We start from the raw sequence: 19,843 nt of genomic DNA on the forward strand, positions 1-19,843 counted from the left end.
CCTTTTAAATCCAATATCCAGAGTATGCATGCCGGAAGTAGCCTGTGTCTCAAGGATGTTGTGATATAATGTTACACGTGAAGTGGCCAGGTAAATAGACACAAGTATTAGCATTTAGATGTGTATTCTGTTGTCGAACATGTGAAGAAATCGCAAATAAACGTAGAACAATATCACACTTTTTTACCACAATGTTAATAATAAACTGTAGATTAAAGATGAACCAAAGAGTGTGCTGAGCAAGTACAGGGAGTGAGTGTTTTAATTAATAAATAAACAAAACAATAACCACGAAACACAAACACCACACCGACATGAAACAGAGTCCATAACACCTGATGAAGGAACCAAGGGGAGTGACAGATGTAGGGAAGAGAATCAAGGAGGTGATGGAGTCCAGGTGAGTGTCATGAGGAGCTGGTGCGCTTGACGATGGTGACAGGTGTGCGGGATAATCAGCAGCCTGATGACCTAGAGGAGAGGGAGTATAAGTGACATTAACTTTGTTCAACCGAATGCCACTTTCCCAATTCCCATATTGTGCACAATGTTATGACCCTTAAGAATCTATTGACGCACCCGTGCTTCAATCTAAGTAACATAATGAAAAAGTCCCCATAAAAATCTGTCCGTTTAAACGAACATTTCTGTTTTTTAGCATGGGCTGCGTCTCAATCCAAGCATCCGCATATGTCGGCCTTCCCAGACCCATCGGCAGAACGAATCAGTTGGACTGGGGACACGTTTTTTTCACTGGACCTCCTATGTGTGCACAAGTTTGTGCGTTCACAATTTTTTAAATGGTTGTAATAGTAAAGACCATAGGCAGCTCCTGAGTTTCAATTTTGACCTTTTTGCCTGTCCACGACCATTCTCTTACCTACCCCTTTGGATTAATAAACATTGTAAGACTCCAACCATCTGCCTCCTGTGTCTGCATCTGGGTCTCGCCTTGTGCCTTGATAGAAAAGGGTTTATTTACAACCTCTGGGGTATAAAATGTTTGGGAATAGTGGTATAGGAGAGTCTGACATATAACCCCTGACTTGAGTTCAGTCTTTGCCAATGAAAACCAAGAGGGGCCTACCTTCATCCTTCATGACAACTAGCATATTCCAGGCCCTCAGAGTTTCCTGCGCCAGTGAGCTCAGGACAGAAAGCTGTTTCCACTGGATACATGGGTTCATGATTTTGCAACATCGTATCTGTTAGGAGTGTGTATTGGAGGCCAAGTCAGGTGCATCAGAGCAGAGTGTAGTGAACAGGTTCACTTTTATTTCCGGTCCAAAAAGTCAGCACAAAGAAACATAAAATGTGCCCAAACATGGAACATAGACAAAAAGTAATGATATCCACAATTCCACAAGTAATAATATCCACAATTCCAAAATACACGTAACACAAACAATCTTACAGAAAGACATGATGGGGAACAGAGGAATAAGTACATATGGATTGATTGGGGAATGAAAACCAGGTGTGCAGGGAACATGGCTAGAAAGCCGGTGACGTTGACCGCCGAACGCCACCCGAACAAAGAGAGGAGCCGACTTCGGCGGAAGTCGTGACAGTATCAACTAGCATATTCCAGGTCCTCAGAGTTTCCTGTGCCAGTGAGCTCGGGAAAGAAAGCTGTTTTTTATGACATTTCCACTGGATATATGGGACCATGATTTTTTCCTCTTTCACACGGCTGGGTGATTATCGAGTCCGAGAGTGTTGGGAAGATTTTTCAAATACTGAGTAACTATCATTCACAATGGGTGTTGAAAAAGAGACTTTGTTGACTTGAAGAAAAAATGAGTGGTGTAGGTACGTGATTAATTAAGGCAATCAGAAATCAGACTTTGTCAAACAGGCACTTTCCTACATGTGCATGCATTCTGGAGAGAGACACACAATATCTTCGCCACACACCCCTCCCCTTCTTCTTGATGTAACATTTTCAATTATACTTAAGACACATTATCTTTATACTTGAGACACATATTTTAGACGCTTTTCACTGACAGCTGCGACTCAATCAGCTAGACATATTGCGACGCGCACTTCCCAAATCAGGGGCTTCCTAAAAACAATACAGGTGATATATTTTGTATTGATACCTAAAGGGGTCCTAAAATTCTAAATGAAACAGTAAATGATCCATTATATGACCATCTTCAAACTATTCCATGTGTTAGCTTAGTAGACCCCCCCACCCCAACCACTTAGAATTTTAGAGCTCTGAGATCTAAGTTGTATAATAACCTTTTTATTGGTTCTTTAGTTTCAAGTAGAGTTTTAGGAGAGAGAAGTGACTGCTGTGTTTCAGAAGAACACGATTTGACCTGGACATGGAGACTTTTAAAGAGCGGCCATATTGGAACATTTGAACATTTTCATCATTTGATATTTCTTACTCTTAGGAAATCGGCCAGCTCTTGAGTAACAGACCATAGTTAATCTGGCTACAGTGGCAGTTTGACCCCGGGAGTGGTCATCATCAGTCATTTATATGTCAAGGAGAAGGGGACAGTGGGCCTAACACTGACAACATTACAAAAGGCATGATGAATGGAGGTTGAACGGACTGCTGATCATTTAACTGAAGGATGACACTTGGAAATGAATGCAGAAAAAAAAACGTATTTCCTAAATGTCAAGAGATACATAACCTCACTCTATCTGGACTGTTTATTGATGTCTTTTAATCAAGCACAAACACAGTCTATCTTAGACGGATCAGGCTTCCCAAAATCTTGAGACACACCATAGTATTGTTCAGAAGTCCAGATACTATTGATGTTGTTGATACTATTGATACAAAACAGCAATACAATACAACTTTTTCTACAGTTCTGTACTTTGGAGGGCCATTAGTTACATTCAAATTCTAACATATTTATTTGCTCAGTCGAGAGAATTGTACCCTTACTTCCCTCACCTCCAGATGGTAGCAGTACTCTCTAAGATTCTGGTCATAATTCCCCCAACATTGTGTTATCTGTGGTCCCTAAATGACCATAGATGAACATGCTGACTGAGCATCTGTCATGGGATACTTTGCAGGCAAGATAAACCACATTTCTAGGATTTGCAGAAAGTATAGAACTTTTATCTTTACTCTGGAGTTGAATTAAAGATTTATGTTCCTCTCCTCGATTTTCTGCTTTCCGAGTGCCCTGCACAGTGAATAATGCTTCCCGGATCTGCAGCGTGTGTTTCTGCGTGTGTGTGTGCGTACATGTATGCTTGTGTGAGGTAGCGAGACTGCATACGTTGACTGTGCTGTCGGTTTGGTTTTCCTCTTCCTCCCATCTCCCCATAACAGTGGAGGCTCCTCAGATGAGGAAGGGGAGAACAATCCTTATCAGTGAATTTCATAAAAATAAAAATAGTGAAACATTTACATAGTTATCCTTTTTAGATACAACTGAACTAAATATATTCACGTCACCAAATAATTGATTAAAACACACTGTTTTGCGACGAAGGTCTGCAGTAGCCTCAACAGATAGAGAGAGAGACTCAGCTGTATGTGAGCTCACATTTTTTAACATGTTTTTTTTTTACAAAAGGATAGATTTGGAGCTTGGCCTTCACTCCAGACCAAGCTATACGGAGGGTACTCTAGCAAAAAAACAGCAGAGACCTGAAGACATCATCCTGTAAGGTTTGACACTGGTAGACGAGAAGCAGGCACAGGGAGTACATTTAATTAACAATGGACATGGAACAGGACAGGAGAGCGTCTGGACATGAACACATAACGACATTAATGCAGACACAGGGAACAAACGGGTGAGCAGACAGTTATAGACAGGGCAATCAACAAAGGGAAGGAGTCCAGGTGAGTCCAATGAGCGCTGCTGCATGTAATTAGGGTGACAGGTGTGCGTAATGAAGGGCAGCCTGGCACCCTCGAGTGCCAGAGAGGGAGTGCGGAGGCAGGCGTGACAGTTACCCCCCCTCTAGGGGCGCCACCCGGTGTCCCACCTGGGCGAGCCTGACGGGCTGGCCGAGGCATGGGCGCTGGACAAGCCGGTTGGGGCGTAGAAACCCGACAATCCGGCTGAGGCGTAGGAGCCTGATGGGCCGACTGAAGCATGACGTGGAGTGGGCGCCTGCCGAGCCCACCGAGGCAAGAATACCTCTCTAGCCAGCTAAGGTGTGGAAGCCTGACGAGCTAGCTGAGGCACCCCCGGGTTCCCTCGGCGACGGCATCTGCATCCGACATCACAAACCAAAACAAACCAAAAAACTCCCTGAAGATTCATTTAGTGGTCAGCATTCTGTAAGGATCGACGCTGGTAGACGAGAAGCAGGTACAGTGAGTGAACATTTAATTACAACGGACATGGAACAGGACAGCATGAGTCCAATGAGTGCTGCTGAGCGTAATGATGGTGACAGGTGTGCGTAATGAAGGGCAGCCTGGTGCCCTCGAGCGCCAGAGTGGGAGAGCAGGAGCAGGCGAGACACCATCCAACCTGGAACTGAGCCAGCTCAGATGCTGATTGTTGCGTCATACCGAAACTGGCAGTTCTAAATAAGCGTTCTAAATAAGTGTTCCAATCACACCGCTTTGATCTTACACTACAGGGACCACTGTAGAATGATGACAGCCGGGTGTTGGTACGTGTGAAAAGGTTAAGGAAGAGTGTTTTGAATACTGATGTTACCCTTAATGGTTATAACCTTTTCCGGCAAGACAGATCTTCCAGAGGTGTGGGAGTAGGCTATCTTTACCAAGGATCACCTTCAGTGTTCGGTTGTCTCCACAAAGTCTGTCTTCGGTTGTCTCCACCAAGTCTGTCTTTGATTTGTTGGTTATTTAAACTTTCAAATAGCTCTTTGTTGACAGGGTGCTATCATCCTCCATCAGCAAAGGCCTATACCCTACCTGCCCTAAGCTCTCTCCTGGCCCCTTGCACTAAGACTGAATTTGTCCTGCTAGGTGACCTAAATTTTGACATGCTTAAACCCCCTGACCAAGACCTAAAGCAATGGGACTCCCTAAATCTTTCTCAGATTATTATCAATCCCACAAGTTATGACTCCAAACACCCAGAAATGGCTACTCTCCTCAATGTTATCCTCACACATAATCCTGATAGGTATCAGTCTGGTGTTTTCTGTAATGACCTAGGTGATCACTGTTTTACAGCCTGTGTTCGTAATGGCTGCTCAGTGAAACGACCTGATTTGTGTCACGGTCTGACCATCGTTCGTATGTGTTTTCCTTGTTTTAGTGTTGGTCAGGACGTGAGCTGGGTGGGCATTCTATGTTGTGTGTCTGGTTTGTCTATTTCTATGTTTGGCCTGATATGGTTCTCAATCAGAGGCAGGTGTTAGTCATTGTCTCTGATTGGGAACCGTATTTAGGTAGCCTGTTTTGTGTTGGGTTTTGTGGGTGATTGTCCTTAGTGTCTTTGTTCCTGTCTCTGTGTTAGTTGACAAGTATAGGCTGTTTCGGTTTTCGTTACGTTTATTGTTTTGTAGTGTTTGTGTTTATTCGTGTTTACGTTGATTATTAAACATGGATCGCAATCTACACGCTGCGGTTTGGTCCGACTCTCCTTCACACCTAGAAAACCGTTACAATTTGTCATAGAGCAAGCCTTCTTTCATGAACTGGCCTCTGGAAAATGGTATAGAATCAGCTTGATCATCACCATCGAAGATGCTTGGACCTTCTTTTTTATATTTTCAGTGGTATTGTTAGCAAACACGCCCCAATAAAGAAAATGAGAATTAAAAACAGGTTCAGCCCCTGGTTCATCCATGATCTTGCAGAGTTACTCCACCTCAAGAATTGCATTTGGCGAAAGGCTCAGCACCAATCCAGAAATCTGGCAGTGGCTTCTGATTAAATTACATTTTCACAGAACCGCTTGTTGCAATTTTGATGAGGCTCTCTTGTTCAGTTATCAGTAAGTGGACTGGAGGCAGGGCATGAAAGGGATAACGAATCCAGGTGTTTGCGTCATCCGTTTCGGGAAAGTATCTGCGTAATTGTGTACTCAACTCACTCAGGTGCTTCTCTATATCACATTTGACATTGTCCACAAGCTTGAGTTAATTTGCACACAAAAATATCATACAATAAGGGAAAGAACTGTGTTTGTCCTTGTTAATGCAGACAGAGAAGAGCTCCAATGTCTTACTCATAGCCTCAATCTTTTCCCGCACATTGAATATAGTACCTGTAATCCTAGATTCAGATCGTTCAGGCGAGAAAAAACATCACCCAGATAGGCCAGTCGTGTGAGAAACTTGTCATCATGCAAGCTGTCAGACAAGTGAAGATTATGGTCAGTAAAGAAAACTTTAAGCTCGTCTCTCAATTTAAAAAAAGTGTCAATACTTTGCCTCTTGATAAACAGCACACTTCTGTATATTGTAAAAGTGTTACATGGTCGCTGCCCATATCATTGCATAGTGCAGAAAATACACGAGAGTTCAGGGGCCTTGATTTCACAAAGTTAACCATTTTCACTGCAGTGTCCAAAATGTCTTTCAAGCTGTCAGGTATTCCCTTGGCAGTAAGAGCCTCTCGGTGGATGCTGCAGTTTACCTAAGTGGTGTCGGGAGCAACTGCTTGCACACTCGTTACCACTCCACTATGTCTCCCTGTCATGGCTTTTGCGCATTCAGTACAGATACCAACATGAGCAGCAGCTACGTTTGACTACATATGGACCGTTAGTGGAATTCCCGCAACAGAGTAACAGTTAATGTGATTGGATGTTAATTGTTTGACTAGGCTACCTGTATTTGACATTGTGTTGTTATTTCGCTGAACACTAGATGGTTCAATTTCACAGGTAGTTTCTGTCCTCCTCTGGGTACATTGACTTCAATACAAAATGTATGAGGCTCATGGTTCTCACCCCCTTCCACAGACTTCCACAGTAATTATGACAACTTCCGGAGGATGTCCTTCAACCTATCAGAGCTCTTGCAGCATGAACTGACATGTTGTCCACCCTACGAAAGGATCAGAGAATGAATCTGGTACTGAAAGCACAGCTAGTTAGCACTGAAGTGCTAGTTTAATTCCATGTAATCGTGCCTGCTGTTCTGTACCTTATTGACTCTGTCCTGGATTACTGCCAGCCCTTGAACTGTCTTTTGCCTGCCCCTGGTCTGGGTCAATAAACATCTGTGATTCTAGCTGTCTATATCTGTGTCTTATCCTGAGTTCTGATAGGATATCAGTTTTTGTTTCAGGTTTTACCCCAGTTTTTTTCACACTTTTTTAATAGAAAAACAACAACAGTTGACAATGCTCAAACCACATTCGGGGAATGACTTTTGAGGTCTGTGAAAAATCTAAGAAACTTGTGTAGTTTCCCTTTAATCCAGTGAGCATGTCCTGCAATGTTGTTTGGTTAGGGTTGTCTGTAGAGCAGTAATTGCATGTGATGATTATGTATTAGATATGCAGTGATTTGCATTGTGGCCGCCAATGTAATGGGTGGAGTAAAAGGCCAGCAACATGTATTATTCAGAGACCCATGAAATTACACCATAAATACATTCTATAGACCCTACCAGGTATTCCCTAAAATAACGTTACTGCGGCATTCGGAATAGTTTTTGCTCTGTAAGCCAATAAATGTATTCCATATACAGTGATTCGCATTGGGGCATTTATATGACCTTGGAACATGTTTTAAAACACACATTTTATGCAAATGTCACTTAAATATGAGCAAATATAAATCATTGTTAACGTTTAGACTATTTTTAATATATCATTCACAAATGCAGGTTGTTGACAGTTTGTAGTAGTTAAGTGTTGAGTTGGATTCCATACTGTAATGACCTCAGTTGTTATTTCAAATAATTTTATCTCATGGTCACGTCATGAGATTTGTAAATGAAAGGGGAGTTGGATTACATACTGTAACTACCTCAGTTGTTATTTCAAATAATTTTGTTTCGTGGTCAAGTCATGCGATTTGTAAATGAAAGGGGAATATAACAATACGAATCGAAAAAAGTTTCCCGTCTCCCCATTTACAGTTTCTGGTACAGCACAGAAATGCCCTTATCCAGAGGGTTTGACAAAGGCATTTCCTAACAGACCTGCTAAATTTCTTTGTTGTTACTTTTAAGGTTGGAACCAAGAAGCAGTACCTCCAGCAGGCATGAAACATTCGTCCGCCAGCTCAGGGACAAGCTACAGTACACTATTCACAGCCCTGTGTATGTTACATCTGCACCTGCCATGCCCTCTACTGCTCATACTGTGTCTCCCTAACCTGCCGCCACTCCCCCAGTGCTCTCTCCCTCTTTCTCTCTCTCTCTCTGTGTGGAATTGTGTGGGCAGAGACAGGTGTGCTGGAGACAGAGCAGATCCCCACCAGCTGCAACCTGTTCAATAATCAAGACCTCTACAAATACTCAGCCCTGCCAATTCCACACTGCCAGATTGTAACCTCTGCTCAGTCAGTCTGCATTTTTAGCCATTTGTTCATGATTAGATCCTGTTTGCCTGTTGTGCCTGTTTTCCCAAGCCTGATTGTTTTCCTCTCTCGTACATTTCTGTCCACTCTGACTCGGGTCCCTGTCTCCAATCCCACGTCTCGTCAGTCCTGCTACCCTGTCCTGGACTCCCCACTCTACTGCTTCCTTGGATTCCTCTCCGGACCTGCTTACACAGCCCCAACTCCCCTCGCTCCAGCCTCAGTCTCAGAACCTGGCTCCCTGCAACCCGCCCAAGCTTTCCCTGGCCTGCACCACATCTTCCCCCTGTTTTTCAATAAATACCTTGGTTACCTTATCTCATCATCTGAGTCTGCTCTTGGGTTCACCTTCTTCGCTCCGCGTAACAGTTTAATGTTCAATGTAGTTGCTTTGCTGGACTTTTTGAAACTTCATGTGTGTGCATTGTTTAAAAACAATTACAAATCAAAGGGAATGTATGGTTTAAACATGTCTTTAATGTTTATTTGCTTTAACTGTTAGTGATACTTCCCTAAGTGTTAATACATTCGTGTTTACATCATTAAGCCTTTCTATACAGTGGCGTGCGGAAGTATTCACCCCCTTGGCATTTTTCCTATTCTGTTGCCTTACAACCTGGAATTAAAATTGATTTTGGGGGGGATTTGAATCATTTGTCCACCACTTTGAATGTGCAAAATATTTTTTATTGTGAAACAAACAAGAAATAAGACAAAAAAAAAAAAACTTGGGCGTGCATAACTATTCACTCCCCCAAAGTCAATACTTTGTTGAGCCATCTTTTGCAGCAATTACAGCTGAAAATATCTTGGGGTATGTCTCTATAAGCTTGGCATATCTAGCCATTGGGATTTATGCCCATTCTTCAAGGGAAAACTGATCCAGCTCCTTCAAGTTGGATGGGTTCCGCTGGTGTACAGCAATCTTTAAGGCATACCACAGATTCTCAATTGGATTGAGGTCTGGGCTTTGACTTGACCATTCCAAGACATTTAAATGTTTCCCCTTAAACCACTCGAGCGTTGCTTTAGCTGTATGCTTTCGGTCATTGACCTGCTGGAAGGTGAACCTCAGTCCCAGTCTCAAATCTCTGCAAGACGGAAACAGCTTTCCCTCAAGAATTTCCCTGTATTTAGCGCCATCCATCATTCCTTCAATTCTGACCAGTTTCCCAGTCCCTGAAGATGAAAAAAATCCACACCCCATGATGCTGCCACCACCATGCTTCACTGTGGGGATGGTGTTCTCGAGGTGATGGGAGTTGTTGGGTTTGCGCCAGACAAAGCGTTTTCCTTGATGGCCAAATCTGACTAGAGTACTTTCTTCCATATGTTTGGGGAGTCTCCCATATGCCTTTGTTTTTTTTTCTTTTTTTTTTTCTGTCCACTCTTCCGTAAAGCCCAGCTCTGTGGAGTGTACAGCTTAAAGTGGTCCTATGGACATATACTCCAATCTCCGCTGTGGAGCTTTGTAGCTTTGTAGCTTTGTAGCTCCTTCAGGGTTATCTTTGGTCTCTTTGTTGCCTCTCTGATTAATGCACTCCTTGCCTGGTCTGTGAGTTTTGGTGGGCGGCCCTCTCTTGGCAGGTTTGTTGTGGTGCCATATTCTTTCCATTTTTTTAATCATGGATTTAATGGTGCTTTGTAGGATGCTCAAAGTTTCTGATATTTTTTATAACCCAACCCTTATCTGTACTTATCTGTACTTCTCCACTGTACTTGTCCCTGACCTGTTTGGAGAGCTCCTTGGTCTTCATGGTGCCGCTTGCTTGGTGGTGCCCCTTGCTTAGTGGTGTTGCAGACTCTGGGGCCATTCAGAACATGTGTATATATACTGAGATCATGTGACAGATCATGTGACACTTAGATTGCACACAGGTGGACTTTATTTAACTAATTATGTGACTTATGAAGGTAATTGGTTGCACCAAATCTTGTTTAGGGGCTTCATAACAGAGGGCGTGAATACATATGCACCCACCAATTTCTTTTTCTTTTCTTTTTAAAAACATTTTTTGAAACAAGTACGTTTTTTTCATTTCACTTCACCAATTTGGACTATTTTGTGCATGTCCATTACATTAAATCCAAATAAAAATCCATTTAAATTACAGGTTTTAATGCAACAAAATAGAAAACAATGCCAAGGGGGATGAATACTTTTGCAAGGCACTACATGTGTTATGAATGACCAAAGGTGTCTGACTTTATAGTAAGTACAGCGTCATATGATCCAAGGCATTTATGTATTTGTTATAAATGACCAAAGGAGTCTGACTTTAAATGAAGTACAGTGTCATGTGATATATAGACTCTTTATAGATGCGTTATGAATGACAGGTGTCTCACTTCAAACTAAGTATTACAGGACACTACATAAAGTGTCAATACATTTAACGTTTTAACGTTCTGTTGATTCATGAAGTCCAGCCATCTCATAATCCACAGATTACTGTGGGGTGTAAGGGGTATTTAAATTAGTTGATGAACCTGCAAAGCTTGTGTGTGTGTCAGAGCCACGATGATTTGGAGTAGTCCAACCACCGCACCAGCTATTCCTCTTCTGTTCCCATGCTGGAGACCAGGGCTTGATTACAACCTGTTACAGTACTGCCAATCTTTTGTGGCTGATATTTCAGCAGGGGAGTGGGTGAATGTGTCAAAGATCTGATTGGCCCAACACTGAACAGTATGGCTAGTTTTTGTTGTGTGCGTGTTTGTTTACTGAGGAACATGTAACTTGGTTCCAGAAGAAAGACACTTTCAATTTCTTTAAGTTGGGGGCTTTCATCAAGGTAAGTGTTTCTTGGTGTAACGTCGTTCCCAGGCTATTGCACACAGTGCATATACGCCTGGAATATCAACCATTCAAAGTTGGCCTTAGTGGGAGTGACCATATAATTCTATAGGAATGACCGTACTGAGTAAAGTATTTGGCATTGTCACTAGTTAACACAGTAACAAAGTAGTTGTTGTTGCTAAACCCTGCCCATTTCCACCACTTATCTTCTTCAAATTTGATTTTAAACTTAACCCTAAACTAACGAAGGCCACATTTGGGCAGAAGTGTCTGGGAACGAGATTAGGTGTAATGTGACTAACATGACTTCACTTTAGAGTGTATTCCAATCTTTCGGTCCAACATGTCACCCTTTATAAAGCACAAGTTTACATCATATTGGACATAGTGGGCTACACTAATGTGTATGTCACATTTATGTCACAATTATGAACCCTTTATAAAGCATGACATACAGTTATAACACATTTATGTAGAGCTTATGAAGGAACTATGAAGACTTTACGTAATGTCTTGTTTGGAATGTTATAGATAGAAATTTGGTCAACACAGGACTTTGATTTAGATGTAGGACTCGGTGGCTAGAGCAGCTCGGGCCTCAGTGGTGGCTACCGCTCAAGCAGCAAGATGAATGGTTGCTCGGTCTTGTCATTTGTTTTTTATTGGGTTTTGACGCTGTTCATTAAACCATTCAGAGAAACGACGCAATATTTCTCACGGCCCTAACAATCCTTTCTGAGGGGATGTTATTAGAAGCACAGGGAAGATGGTAATGTGCAGCTGGAGATGGATGTAGTCAGCATTCACGCCTCATTCACTGTGTAACAGACACACGGTGAGCACAGGACTGCCTGAGGACTGGACGCCAAGAAATAAGCTTGCACAAGTCCAGCCCTTGATGGGCATTCTGTTGGCGTTTCTTTTCCTTAGTACTCAACTGGTCTACCTACTGTCTAAGACTCACGGTTTCTCAAGAGTGGACATGTTTCTCATTAAAAGAACAAGGGCAAAACTCTCCTTCTCTGTCATTTGAAAGTGCTGCTCTGGATATATTGTTTCCAGGAAAGGTTTGAAATGGCATTGTACGGCACTGGCCACGAGGCGCTCACCGACAGTCCGTCATTATGAGGTCTATTGTTCACGGGCAACTGTTAGCTTCACAGCCATCCTCCACATTACTTTATCCCCTGTCTTAACTCACCTGCAGCTTACAGAAGCCTCGGAGGTACAGGGACTAATTAGAGCTCTATGGCGAATTAAGAAAAAAAAAGAGAGCCCCTTCAGAAATAATTGGCCGTGACAATGACTGCAGATGTACTGCCTCAATTAGAAACCAAAATAGAACCCATACGTTTGCGTCCCCTCCTCTTCACTACCGCTCTCCACTGTCACAGTACCTAATGGACTTTCTTTTATATTGGCTAGGCTGTAAGGGAGATGACAATGCCGTTATCGGCATCAAAGAAAATAAAAGGACGTAGCTTTATAGTAAGCAACTAAGTCCAGGCCACATTTCTAGAAATACAGTGTCATTGATAATAAATAAATCAAAACTTGGTAAAGGAACACCCATTACATGCAATCCTTTTTCCCGTTGCAAAAAACCTGAGGCATTTGTCTTTCCCCCAGATTGTCTCTACCTTTTTTCCGTCTTCTTTTTTTCTCTTCCCCTATAGTTTCAGCAGCAGAGAAACTCTCTAACAGCGATGCTGCTGTTACTACCAGGGGTGCTGCCTCACCAGATCATCATGATAACCGGCTGAAGGTGAATTTCTACTCAAATCCACTGGCCCCTTTACACTTTAGTTTCAAAGGTTGTTGTTTTTAATCATTGCAAGTTACTGACATTGAACACTGGTTGGGGGCATACTTTAGAAATCTATTTTTGATTAATAGAGTGAATGGGATTTTACCTGAATCAAGTTCATCCCTCTGGTGCTCCCTGCTATATTCCATCTCCCTGAGTTATCAAAGGAATGTATCCTGAAAACAAGGCCACAACAGCATGCAGTCATGCTAGCTTCACAGCAACAAGCACAAACAACAGGGAGTATGTTCTAAGGCTTCCACTCATAATTTTACCCCACATTTTGTCATTTCATTTTAGCTGGTGCTGGAGAATGCTCTGGAACAGACAGGTTTTAATATTCCACAGACACTCTAAAGTCTGATTCTCCAGAGTGTCCGGCTCTCTCTGCCTCTAGCTGTTACAAAGAGGCCGTCAGATTGCTTATTGTTATTCAGCAGGATGAAGGGATGATTTGGGTGTAATCCCTCTGACGTGGGTGTGAGCAAGATGAAAACACAGGGGAATGGGGGGTCATTGACTGGGTCAAAGTGAACAGGAGTCTGCAGGAAAATCAAACGCTGTGTTACTTAAGCCGGGGGGATAAAAGGATTTAAGGCAATCCCTTTGGAACCATTCTTTGTAGGCTATACATTATCTTGTCCCAAGCTGATCACAGAATGATAGTGTTGTGCCTGAATCATTGTTATGATAATACACATTTTCCCCAAAGACTACCTGAGGCATCCCCTGACAGCCGGACTTTCAGAGCAATTATGTTCATGTTTGTCGACATGCCCTCTGATATGTGTTTATTTGTTTTGGCAAATATGTGTTGTTATTGCCAAGCTGTAGGGATTTGTGGCATGTGTGTGTGTGTGTGTGTGTGTGTGTGTGTGTGTGTGTGTGTGTGTGTGTGTGTGTGTGTGTGTGTGTGTGTGTGTGTGTGTGTGTGTGTGTGTGTGTGTGTGTGTGTGTGTGTGTGTGTGTGTGTGTGTGTGTGTATTCACAATACTATGTATTCACCATATACACGCTGGAAGTAATTAATTCGGCTTAATATCCCCTAAGTAACTGCATCTTATCTCCCCATCATAACAATAACTATGATAGGCACTGAAGTGAGACTATTCTCAGAAGTTCTCAGCCATATCAGACTTAGAGGCATAAACACCATTGAAAGCACCAGGGGTGAGCTATGTGTGAGAGCTTGGGTAGCCTTCTGTACACCAAAGTAATTTAGAGTCAATAAGATGGAGTCCACTGAGATCAGCACACAGCTTAAACTGGAGACAAGCCTACCGATCGCTCCTGACAACTCATCAAGCAACTTACTTTCTCTGCCAGAAAGTTCAGGAATACTTTCTGTGAAGTAAAGCTTGTTTTCTCTCAAGGGAAAGATGTTACCTGCTCTCTCTCACCTGTAGGCGATCCTTGGCTTTTGTGATTATTTCCAAGAATCCGCTGTCCTCCTTGACACCATTGATAGGTGTCATGACACCATTAAGTTGTGAGGAAAAGTCTGTTTCTCTGGTCGCCTACGTCATCTCGGGTCAGAGGCTAAAGCATGTTATTTCAGGTCAGGTTTCTTCAGGTTCCGTTGCCATTCTCGAATGCTAGGATCTATTGTATTTAAGTGACAATGCCAGAGAAGCAGTTGTTTGGAGGATATATGTGACCCGTTTCAGGAAACTAGGCGTATGTCACAGGTTACTACTTCACAGGAGAACCGGTTGAACTGAATTTTAAAAATTTGAATCAAAATACGTTTTTTTGGCAGAAATGCCTTCTCGAACATGTGCCTTAATAGAGAAAAAATGGTGTGCCATCTATAAAGATGAATAAAATTGTTATATTACGAGCCCAGCTGGTTAAGCCACAGAAAAGGCCAGCAACCTTCCCGCTAGCCATGATTGGCTGAGATAATGAGTGGGCTGGACATGTGTGGGCTGGACAAGAGATGCGTTTGGATTGGTCTGCCATATAACACGCTTCTGTATATTTGAGCTGGTCAGTATGTGTAGGTAAACCGTGTCTAATGCAGCTTTTAAAAAAAAAAAAATCTCGTAGTTAAACTTAACAAAAGACTCCACAATGCAAGTATCCATTTCAATAGAATGTCACTGCAAAAACTGTTTCAGAGCACTCTCATCTGTGTGCCAGAGCGCAGAATAACTATTACATTTACAAACACTCAACACCGGTTGAATATGGCTGGTGTCAGTAAACTTCAGCAAATAAATCGTAATTAAATTGTTTGCCTGGAGCACATTTACAGTCACCAACACTCTGGATAACTTAAAAACAGCAGGTTTGTGTCACGAACCTCGCTGAAGAGGGTGCCTCTTCCTGTTCGGGCGTGGCTCGGCGGTCGTCGTCACCGGCCTATTAGCTGCCATCGATTCCTTTTCCGTTTGTGTTGGTTAGTGGTTAATTGGGTACACCTGTTTTGTATTAGGGTTTGTTTGTAGGGTATTTAAGGGCACTAGGCCCGCTGGGTATTTTGTGCGGGCTTGTTTTTTGTTACTCTGTGTTTGATGGTGTGATTTGTTTTCTTATCTTTATTCTCTGGTCTATTTTGTCCTGTTGTTTTGGACTGGCAACCTATATATGCCCTGTGTGTTGGCGTGATCATTTTCGGTTGCACCGGTGTAATAAATTTGATAAATGACAGAACCCTGCTCTCTGCGCCTGATTCCATCCACCACTCATAGTTATTCGTAACAGTTTGTCAACTTTCAAAGCATAATTATTTCCCCATTGTTCCTCAAAATGTATGATATACTATTTTGTAGCTCTCTGTCTCTGCTATTATCCAATGTAAAAAACACAATTTCAAATTTTGCTACCTAAGACCGAATCAAGGTAGTCGGTCACATATTGGCACTGGTGTTTTAATGCCCGAGACGAAGTTGAGGACCGGCAAACCATGCCGATATAGCTTCCAAATACCGTCTTTGAAGGCATTATCACTTTTACACAACGGGCTACCAAAATATTCAAATAATGATTTACATGTTTTCATAAAAACATTTATTTTGATGAATTTATTCATACTATTTCATCCTTCCACAAGGTATAGCCCCGACACAAATTTAGGGTTGCTACCCAAGCCTGCTGGTCATTCATTCTATTGGTTCGGTTGCCAGAAACACGGCCCAGTCACTCAGTCTTTTTGTTCTGTATCTATGGACGCAACCCAGTCGTTCATTATAAATGTTCCATTGCCATACTGGCTGGCAATGTTCTTGTCCCTACGGCTAACTTACAGTCACGTCAAACAGTGCAGCAAGAATAACAATATTGTAGCTGCATTTGCATTTGTTTAGACTGTTTTCAATTGACACTTCCTCGGAAGGCCTCTCTCTGATCTCTATTTTCCATTGAGAATGGTATTCAGACTAACCAGAGGCAGCACTGTGACATGCAGCACAAACACAAAGAGAATGCACCGTTACCATACCGACCAGGATCAAAGGATGAGTACAGTAACTACAGCAAATACAGACAAAAAGGATTCCAGTAATAAATACAAAAGCAGACATCCCAAATGGAACTCTATTTCTTATATAGTGTACAATTTCTAAACATGGCCCCAAGGGCTCTGGACAAAAGTAGCACACTATACAGGGACTATAGTGCCATTTGTGAGGCAATCACGTTCTGGTCTTCATCTCACACGACTCCAGCTAGCAGAGTTTATTTCTAGATTGGGCTAATTGATGTGACATTTTGTGTGCTGCTGTGTCTGTGTAATGGCCTCTTTTAATAATAAATCAGCTGCTTTTCATCTTACTAGCCTGATGTCCTGCTCTGCGGTATAACGTTATGCATCATTTATTAAACGTAGTGAACTCATTTTTTTCTTTTTGAACGTGTCATTTGGGTGACTCATGTTCAAAATGAAGGTAGTTGCCTGACACACAAACATATCCAGATTCTCGTATATATAAAGTCATTTGATTTATCCTGCCTTCTGAATTCCGTCCAGTTTTCCAAGATGGCTCTTCTTTGAATTTATTTCCCTGATCCTAAGAGTTCTAGTTGTCAGAATTATCCCAATGCACTGTCTGTCAATATACTGCGTTAGAAGCCTTGTACACAGGAGAATAGTTTCTTATAGCCATGAAAATATCAGTGTGATAAAATCTCTGTAGTGACGACAACAACATCCCCTTGAGAGTGTGAGTTGCTGTCACTGCACATCTGGTCTGCGACAGACACCACAGATGAATGGGTCTTACTGGCTGACATGTTCCACAACACATCTGTAAAAATGTCTACACACTCTATCAAAACCACATCTGGCATGCCAAACTAAATCAATGTGGCTACGTTGCTTGGCTTTGTCTCTTGCCATTCATTGTACACACTTTATTTTCATTGGTTTAGAGCAAAGTTTGAGCCTTGTGTTCCTTATTGGCTTGGCTGCATTGTTTTAGTGGTTCAAGGACAAAGACATACTTAATACCTTCAATTCTAAGTGGAGACAGTACTATAAAATACAGAGACTGATATTCACTGTATCATGCTTGATCATATGTTTTGACTTTCTTCTACCCAGGTAGATTTTAAAAAATGTTTTAGGCTGCTTGAAAACAGCCACCTGGGCTGTGTGTGTGTGTGTGGATATTTGTCTGCCTGTGTGCATTCGTGTGTGTGTTTCCTGAAACTAGAACGTTTTATAATGGTGCCGGGTCAGGGAGCCTCCTGTGATTTGGACAAGAACACAGAATCTCCTGCCCATCTGGAGTCATGGCGTCTCCAAAAGCATGCTTATCCTCTGAATTATGTATGCAGCTCAATGGGCCTGTTTGGCTGGAAATGGGATTAGCAGAACAACACAAAAATAACAAATGAATTCCCCATACAGCTCCATGCTAAAGGAACATTTATTTATATTGATTCACACTCACATTGATATTAAACGTTAATTCCAATACCCTCTTCCACGTATCTTCAGCATGATTCCATCTACTCAATTTCTTTTTGAACTGAAGCATAGTTTATCATTTATTTGTGAAATATTCAATTCTATTTCCTCTCTCTGCTCATCCATTTCCTGAAATGTAGATGTCAAAAATACAAACTACACTAATCCCGTTCGAATAGGGCTTTAGATACAATCTGAGAGTAAGATAGCCTTATCAGCCTCGTGATGAAATTGTGGCCTCTCACCTCTTGGATTTTGTGCTTTGAATCGTATCAGACAACACTATTTCTGATAGGCTTATGTCCCTGATGTCTTCGTGTCTGTCTGGGTCATATCATAGAATAGTCTTCACACCCTGTCACTCTTTCTCTCTCAGTATCTCTCACATACTTTATTTCAGCCTGTCTCCCCCTTTTTTTCTCTCTCCCTCTCTCTCTCTCTCTCTCTCTCTCTCTCTGTCTGTCTGTCTCTCTCGCTCGTCATGTCTGCCCCTGCACTTCTTCATGCTTTAATGCTATGTTTTCATTATATTTTTTTTAAATCGGGCTCACGGTATGATAGAAGACATACAGCTATTCAAATCAAACATCTCCTGCGGGGAAAGTTTTAATTCTCTACATGTTGCTCTCGGAATCCTAATTACACCCTGTTTAGAAAATAATATGTTTGGATTCTTGAAAGATAATGAGGAATGGGTATTGGAATAGCGGCAGCTCACTGGATATTGATACCCCATTGTTCTCATTTGACTGTTAGTTTTCATACAGTACCTACAACATTCAGGGCTATGGGTAATGCAACATGGCAGACAATATGCCCGCTGTAATGATTAGTAATCTCTTTAGAACACACTGTTCTTTAGTCATAAATGAATGTTAGATATTCATTTTGAAATGCCAAAAGGTACAATGAAAAGGGCACTTTTACTGTACTTATTCTTGGACTTGGACAGTACATGGAACAAATTAACAAATTCAATGAACAAACAGTGTTTCTGTAACGGTTTTCTAGGTGTGAAGGAGAGTCGGAACCAAAATGCAGCATGTAGATTGCGATCCATGTTTAATCAACAAACGTAAACACGAATTAACACAAACACTACAAAACAATAAACGTAACGAAAACCGAAACAGCCTATACTTGTCAACTAACACAGCGACAGGAACAAAGACAGTAAGGACAATCACCCACGACAAACTCAAAGAATATGGCTGCCTAAATATGGTTCCCAATCAGAGACAACGATAAACACCTGCCTCTGATTGAGAACCACTCCAGACAGCCATAGACTTTGCTAGATACCCCACTAAGCTACAATCCCAATACCAACACCAAAACCCCAAAACAAAACACGCCACAATACAAAAACCCCATGCCACACCCTGGCCTGACCCAATACATGAAGATAAACACAAAATACTTCGACCAGGGCGTGGCAGAACCCCCCCCCCCCCTAAGGTGCGGACTCCCGAACGCACCTCAAAACAATAGGGAGGGTCCGGGTGGGCGTCTGTCCATGGTGGCGGCTCTGGCGCGGGACGTGGACCCCACTCAGTCAATGTCTTAGTACCCTCTCCTCGCGTCCCTGGATAGTCCACCCTCGCCGCCGACCATGGCCTAGTAGTCCTCACCCAGAACCCCACTGGACTGAGGAGCAGATTGGGACTGAAGGACAGCTCGGGACTGAGGCAGTTCGGGACTGAGGGGAAGCTCGGGAGTGAGAGAAAGCTCGGGAGTGAGAGAAAGCTCAAGAGTGAGAGGAAGATCAAGAGTGAGAGGAAGCTCAAGAGTGAGAGGAAGCTCAAGAGTGAGAGGAAGCTCAAGAGTGAGAGGAAGCTCAGGAGTGAGAGGAAGCTCAGGCAGGTAGA

Source organism: Oncorhynchus keta, chromosome 28 (assembly GCF_023373465.1).
Source record: "Oncorhynchus keta strain PuntledgeMale-10-30-2019 chromosome 28, Oket_V2, whole genome shotgun sequence".
Classification (NCBI taxonomy): domain Eukaryota; kingdom Metazoa; phylum Chordata; class Actinopteri; order Salmoniformes; family Salmonidae; genus Oncorhynchus; species Oncorhynchus keta.